The 8092-nt window shown below is 41.9% G+C and overlaps 1 protein-coding gene across 1 annotated transcript in view; it reads right to left on the bottom strand.

Annotated features, from left to right (window-relative positions):
* LOC108555483 (neuropeptide CCHamide-1 receptor) overlaps positions 1-7978 on the bottom strand; it is a 33926-nt gene extending 25948 nt beyond the window's left edge. Inside the window, exon 1 of the mRNA XM_017911139.1 lies at positions 7915-7978. The gene's annotated coding sequence lies outside the window, so the exon portion shown is untranslated. The remainder of the gene's footprint in view (positions 1-7914) is intronic.
* Positions 7979-8092: the final 114 nt, after the last annotated feature.

Consider the following 8092-nt stretch of genomic DNA (forward strand, 5'->3'; position numbering starts at 1 on the left):
CAGTGACTGGAATTGAGCTAGGCCCGATCGGGAGGGTGCCGAGGTATGAAGTTATCTCTGTACACGGGAGTACATCGCCTAGGCTAGTCGGTCTTTCGAATAATCGCGAACTCGTTCGGGCGCGTCGCGATTTCTTACTTGCTCGCGTGTTTCATATTTCATTCCCTATTTTTATGGGAACTTATTTTATTGCGACAATAGTGCTTTAGTATATCGAATCGAAGTCCCCTTTGTAAGACACGAAATAAAATAAAGTGTCAATAGAGTCACCTTAATTTAATTCGCTTCAAGTTAGATTAGGGTACCTTTGATACAGATAGCGCCAGCAGGCTGCGCCACTAGGGCGCATGTCGGGTCTCGATGCGTAGCCACCTCCACGTGGTGAGACCTGGTAATTGGTATCGTTTTCCAAAGAATAATTTTTGGAAAACGATACCAAGCTAAGAGTTACGCACAAAATTTAAGATATTTCCTATCTCTTGTAAATTTTCAATGTTCTCTTCGAACTTTGAAAATTGAGAGTGGGCAATATCTGCTAAAGTAATATGTGAAGAAAGAAGAAAGAAGAATAAACTAACGTAATTGAGGTAAGTAAGGAGAATAAGGTAAGTAGGGTAAGTAAAATAATTAAAATATCCCGCAATCAGTAGTCTATGCGTAGCATGTATATTCGTGCAAACGTTGCGAAATATGCCTCGATAGAATTCTAGGAAGTGACGTCATTTCTTGGAATCGGTCGGCGAGAAACCTCCTATCATGTTCTGTTATCCTAGTACAAAGTTGCCGAATCGGTCGAGAAATTTTCGCCAAAGCCACAAAAGCATTGCCCCACAGTTCCTGGAAATGACGTTATTTCTTGGAACTGTCTCGGTGAACGAACTCCTGCAATGTTATGTTCTCCTGATACAAAGTCGCGAAATTGACCAAAATTTTTTCACCGTGGCCGCAAAAGTATTGTCCACAAATGTTGCAATAGGATTGACCATATAAGCGGCAAAAGTATTGTCCAGTCGCGGCAAAACTATTGTCCAGTCGCTGCTAAAGTATTGTCCAGAGGCGGCAAAAGTATTGTCCAGGGGCGGCAAAAGTATTGTCCAGTCGCGGCAAAAGAATTGTCCATGTTGGCTGCAAAAGTGTTGTCCTCGGAATTCTTGGAAATGACGTCATTTCTTGGAACTGTCTCGGCGAGCGACCTCCTATCATGTTCTGTTATCCTAGTACAAAGTTGCGGAATCGGTCGTGAAATTTTCGCCAAAGCCACAAAAGCATTTCCCCACAGTTCCTGGAAATGACGTCATTTCTTGGAACTGTCTCGATGAACGAACTCCTGCAATGTTATGTTCTCCTGATACAAAGTCGCGAAATCGACCAACAATTTTTCTTCGAGGTAGCAAAAGTATTGTCCGAGAATTCTTGGAAATGACGTCATTTCTTGGAACTGTCTAGATTATCGACCTCCTTTCATGTTATATTATCCTCATACAAAATCGCGAATTCGGCCGAAAATTTTACGGTGAAGCTGCATGAATATTGTGTACAGAATTCTTGGAAATGACGTCATTTGCGGGAACTCGGTCGGCATCGACTTCTTCTTATCTTATGTATGTTTAATATAAAATTGTAGAATTGTCTGTCAGCGCCATCTATGATTTTGGACTGTAACGAAAGCTTCCAGTCCAAAATCATAGATGGCGCTGAATGTCATTTCTGGAATTTTATATTAGGAACTGTAACACAAACTTCCAATCCCGAATCATAGATGGCGCTGACTGACATTTCTTGAATTTTATATTAGAAACAGTAACACAAACCTTCAGTCCAAAATCATAGATGACTCTGACCGATGTAATTTAAATTTTCATTGAAAAATTAACAAATTATTCAATTTCTACGAATAATTTATCAACTTTTATAATTGCATCGTAAAGACACGTCTTCTACGAACTTGCTGATATAATTTTGGAAATAAATTTCTTCTTAATTAATTAATTATTAATTGAAATAGTATTAATTGGAATACTTGAACTCTTGGCGAAGATACAATAAGTTTATTATTAATTACTATCTCTTGTGCAATTAATTTGTAACTTTCATGCACGCGTCATAAACATCATACTCTGGGGCACGTACGCATATTATTTTATTTACATTTTACTTCTAGTTTTGTTCATAATTAAATATTTTTACCGACAATCATGCCGGTCGTTGTTACCAAATCACGCACGCCTTTAAATAATTAATAATAAACTAATTAGCATCAAATTATGTACAAAAATTATATAGAAACGTTTGCTGCAGTTCCAGTTTTGCGATGCAGTTGTAAAAGTTCATAAATTAATCGCAGAAATTGAGTAATTCGTTATTGTACACTGGCAAAACTTCTCTGTCTTTTTCGAACCATCTTCGTTTATCTCGTCACGCGATTTGAGACGACCTACTCGCAGATTCTGTGTTCCTGTAACTTAACCTGAGCTTTGAGTCAAATTGATCTTTCGAATCTTTATCCTTGTCTATCTTATTGAAGAACTTGATGTTGTATCATTGGATTACATTGCGGGTATATTTAGATTATTTATTAAGAGGATTCGCATTATCAATCATGTTTTGTTGCACATTATAAATACCATTTCTTTGTTAATCGTACGTAAATAATATATAATTATACGTAAATAATACCTGCTGTTAAATTTAAGATTCTATCTTCACTAATAACAGCTCTATTATTTCTATTCGGATTCCACGTAGCTACGGCACTGTCGAGGCTAGACAATCAAGCAATGACTGCTTGGCGGTAAAATCCCGTACTTGTATGTCTTGCTTTACCGAAAAACTCGCAATTTCCCAAAAAGAAACTGAAAGTGATCGAGCAATTCCGATTACGGACTCGTTTTCAGAAATGTAAACTCCATAAGAATTATCCAATTTATACTACAGATTAAAATTCGTGTCGAACAATGCAATTAAATCGTAACGAAAGGTACTAGAAAGACTAAGAGTTTGGAACTGCGAAGGAAGCCGTTCCTCCTTCCTTTAACTAATCCCGGAATTATGTTTCTCGCGGACGTTTAAATACCCCGAAACTTGAGGCGAGAATTTATTAATCTCCATAAACGTGGTCGGAAACACGCGAATGCCTGTACGATAAATAATCACAATGCATATACTCGCTCGGCTGGATTAAAAGCTTTATGAGTCTGTGCCATGCAAATTCCATACAGGCAGAGAGGGGCGAATCTCGATGTGGTGAAAACTCGAAATAACGACCAATCGGAATAAAACTGCATCGATTTTGCATATGATATTCCTTTCTATTACCCACCTGCGCAACAATTGATATCGTTACTGGTTAAAACGGATCGACTAAAAATTCACGGGCATTGCAACCTGATCACGTTTAACTCGAAAATTACGAAAGCCGAGATACCAGTAATCACGCGTTTCGTGGGTTTGGGTCACTCGAGGTGGAAGAAGGGCTCGAGACGAAATAAGGAGCCACAAGCAGACTTATTTCACCTACGTGAACGTACGCGTATTCAGGGTGCACGTCAATGCCATGTGCACTTCGTGTCCCATCGTAATTAAAACGGTTTAAGGTAAAGAGTTGACGCGGTCGAGCGAGCCCTGGTCGTGGAGAATTTCTCCACCGTGCGAATATTCAGACGTCCATACGTTCCATCATAGTTGGCCTTAATTAAAATTTCTGAATCACTCCGAACACTGCTAGCCGGCCCTCGTTTCGCGGTTGCTCGAACCCCCATTGCAGCCGACCGATGCTCCAACAGGATTTTCGGATTACCTCGCGCGAATGGCGCGTTTCGACGCTGCAAAATGCAATATAAAAACGAACTAATTCGTAGTGTTTACCGAGTAAACAGAACTCGCCTAATTAGACGAGAACAGTGAATGGAATTGCTCGAGCTTCGTGTTCGATTATGCTAAATCAACGGTTTCGAATTTCGATGGAAACGTATCGCGACATTCGAGCCGCGAGCAGTTCACTATGACAGCCGCAATCGTCGTAACGTCCTTAAGATACGGAGCTGAATTATGCGAAGTTGAACGTGGCTCTCGATATCCTGCAAGCTGTTCGAATTACAGGGCACGAATAAGGCCGGAGAGCATGTTGAAATGAAACGTTCGAAAGGACTCGCTGACGGAATATGAAATATTAAATCAACGCTCCAATATCGTGATTTCAATCATGGCAATACGCTGGATTACGTAACGCTGCTTACGGAACCGCTCGACTTCAACGCGTGCTTGAATACGCGAGAGTTGGCCATCTTCTGAAATATGGATCCGTGGAATGTGCACCACGTGACCTCGAGGACGCTTCCTCCCTCGCCATTTTGTTCCCGAACAAATATTTGGTGCAAACATTTGGCGCTGATTTTATAATTCTGCTCGAGTGGGGCATGGTCGTGTCAAAGAAGCAGGCTTCCTCCTCTCGTCGAGTCTCCAACGTACCTACTTGACCCTATGTAGGTACAGGTACAGGTACATTGATTCTTGACAAGCGTTCGAATGCATTCGCGTTGACTGCTGCGGAGAAAGCGACTGTCTCATTCCCTTACGACGTTGATGATAAAACAGGCGTTCTTCGCGGTAATTACATATAAATAGCTATTAGCGATAGCTAATTAGCTATACGTATCATGGCGGAACACCTCGTGGATGCTCGTTCGTTTGGCTAGCCGATTATCCGGACAAACGGATTTATCTCGGAGCAAATACAAGTAAATTGTAGATCTGTCGGGTTAATCTACGCCACGATGAGATAGCGATTCGGTAAGCAAACACGTCGAGCAGCGAGTGTGAGGTATCGTGTAGGAGGAAATAACCGCGAGACAAACGGATAAATTGCATCGAGCGCAAATTTGCGTGGCTAATTAGCGCGTTGTTTAAGAAATCGCAAACAATCTACGGGACTGCTAAAACATCTGGATTGGTAGATGTCGGGAGCAAAAAGCCCGCAAGATCTCGGATCGTTTGGTTTAAACTGGACAGGTGTCAGATGGCGTCTAGAGCTGGCTTTGCCTGCGAGGCAGATGGGATACCGGAATTCGTGTTTTGTAGCTGGCATTTTGTTCTTTCGGTGGAAAAAGATGCGACTGTTTTTATCCACTCGTGATAACGCAGCGCTCTGTCTCGGATCGATCGGAATTTCCCGCGTTAAGCGTAACGGGACTAGCGGCCGGCAGATGGCAGTAGCGCCAGCTAATGGAGGCCGGCTTTAGTTTTATCGTCGGACGCTCGGCTACGAAGTTTTGCCCGCTTTTGCGATAAGGTTGCAGCGTGAATGGCACTTAGCTGGCTGATATAACGGAGAAGGACATGGACGAAGGAGATTACCGCGGATAGCGAAGCGGCACATAAAAATTTAAGCTCTCGAAATGAAATTTTAATTAAATCGCCGACTTAAAGTCGCATTTCCATGCATGCAAATCACCGGATAATTGGATTCGGAAAGATATCAAGGGGATAGGCTTGCTTCGAGGCATATATTGCAAATTCGGAATATTTTTGGGCGGTACATGGGAGATGAAAAATATTTGCAAACGTTGGGATCATTGGGATACTTCGGAAAGAAATAACACGTATTGTCGATATTTTCCGGAACTTTATCCGTGGATGCAATATCCGTGCCGTGAATCGCAGTAAGGGTCTTATTTATGAGCTTAATACCCGCTGTTAATCTGAGCTAGAAGATCGCCACTAAATTAGAAAAGAAGCAAAAATGGATTTCTGGTGGAACGTTTGCGAAAGCACTTTGCGAAGTAAGTTAAGATTTCGTGCTGAAATTCATCGAGAAGACAATGCAGCCAGTTTAATATACGATAGACTGTTTCCCGAGATCCACTGTCATCACGCGAATACTTTCCTAGAATTACGGATAAAACGGCATATTTGTATTCTAGGGATTCGCAATCAAACTCGAATCTCGATCCTCCGAGAGCATCTTCCAAGTTTCATCGAAATTAATGGTAATAACGCGAAGCTTCGAGTAATATCAAAATATCGTTAAATCGTAGACAGAAATAGCGAATGCTTCCGAGAAGATCACAGCGCTAATGCAATAAATAGACGGTAAAAATTTGGTGCAAAAATTTCGGCCAAGATTTACGGAAAACACGGTGAATCTGGAAATAGAGTCAGCGCCAAAATTCATTGGATTTCCACGAGAATAGCGGGGATCAAGTGCGATTGCAATTTAACCGGTATCGGTTTGACAAAAGGTGACGGAATCACTTGATATTCCAGCGATGCTGATCAACTTAAATGCTCCTGATTGCATCGCTTGTAACGTTTAAATGGCACGAAAACAGACCTTGATAGACCACACCGTGCGGTCTCGATATCTCACTTTGATTCCAAAAATTCCTCACGCAGTGCCTCGAATTTCGCTACTCCTTTCTTCTCTTTTCTTTCCTTCCCTTTGGCAATTACGATGCGAAAAATGATGCCGCGCGATGTCACGAAACACGAATTTGGGGATACCTTAATTATCCACAATTTTTTACCACCAATATTTTACGATTTAATCATCTAATTATCTCCAGATGCCGCGACGGCTGAATATATCAGTCTATTCTATCAGTTTATTTCGTTTCGCAAGATTTCCATATTTCTAGTTTCATTTTTATACACGCAATCTCCGTGAAATGTGGCGCATCGATGTTTTCCGATCCCCCCGCAAAGTCTAATCAACGATGGTGCGCGACATCGAGGTGCTTTAATTCCTCTCGAATAATTCCCAACAGATAACTCTCGTGGAAGCTACTGTCGCGTTGAAAGCGATAAAACTAGCAGTTGTCGTGGCAAAAGTTACGGATTCGAAGCAACGAACGTGCAAGTTGGACAAGTCGATCTCGCGTGCATTAATCGCGGCGAGATTCGAGTGACTGCGTCGAAAAATCGGCAAACATCGTGCAAATATCGTTTCGTCCCTTCTTTTGTCTTTCCTTATTTCTAATAAATAAACGAAAAACTTCCTTCGATTCGGAGAGTCATCAATCGACAGTCATCGAGATTATGCATCGATACCGGTTACTGTTCTTCCGTTTAGTCATTCGTCGTCCATTACGTGGTCTATATTCCTGCCAAGCTTCCATTGGTTCGTAGAACAGGGTGAACCGTGTATTTCTTTATCGCAATTTCGGCGAACCCCTAATCGAATTAGGCTGTCCCTGTTTGCCTTTTACTCGACCAACCCATGCAAGCTGGCATAACGATCGCAGAACAAACTACGAATCCGGGCAGGGCTTCCGTTGTTACGCCGTTGAAGAGCGCGTGCCCTGAAGATGACAGTGATTACGAGGGGTTCCTGAAGATAACGCGAGGACGGGAAAAAGGGTAGAAGAATTTCGGATAATAGGTAGATGTTCTCACTGCTCGAACGAAGAATGTAAAAATGAAATGAGGCAAAATAGAGGCAAAAATGAGGTATCACCTAGCCCAGACAGTGCAATCGGATATAAATATATAATCCGAAAGAATGGACGATAGGGTGAATGAGAAGTAAGGAAACAAGGCTTACAAATCTACAAAGACCTTCACGACAGTTGGTTAAAGTGGTTTAATCCGATTATTAAAGCCCCAGCGTTCACAATCGCTTTTTCCACGCGAAGCGATGTAAAAACAGACAAAAACAAGCGATGCGTATCAATGGTTAAAATCGTTTGATTTAAATTAAAATTCCAATTCGGAATTAAAAAGTACAGATCCGAATTCAAATAGAAAAATAGCAGCGGTCGGTGGAGAGAAAATCAATGAAATGGAGAATCCGGTGAAATGGCGATGGGGACGATACGAAGAGAGGATCGATAGGATCAGCGAGCGAGGTGAAGAGACGCAAATGAACAAATCGAGTGCTAATGAATTGTTTCCCAACGCTAAACCGATATCCCTGCTTACCTTGGACCCTCTTCCTCGAAAACACCCAGCTCCGGGTGAGTCTTTTTCTCGTCGTGTAATTAAAAGTCCGCCTCTCTATCGGGATCGATCGAACGAACCTCCAATGGCGTTCGCAAACCGATAGGATCCATTTCTGCCGGCTGGATAATTCGACACTTACAAGCCGGTGTTCCCGGCG

This window comes from Eufriesea mexicana, unplaced genomic scaffold, assembly GCF_001483705.2.
Source record: "Eufriesea mexicana isolate 0111107269 unplaced genomic scaffold, ASM148370v2 scaffold124, whole genome shotgun sequence".
Classification (NCBI taxonomy): Eukaryota; Metazoa; Arthropoda; class Insecta; order Hymenoptera; family Apidae; genus Eufriesea; species Eufriesea mexicana.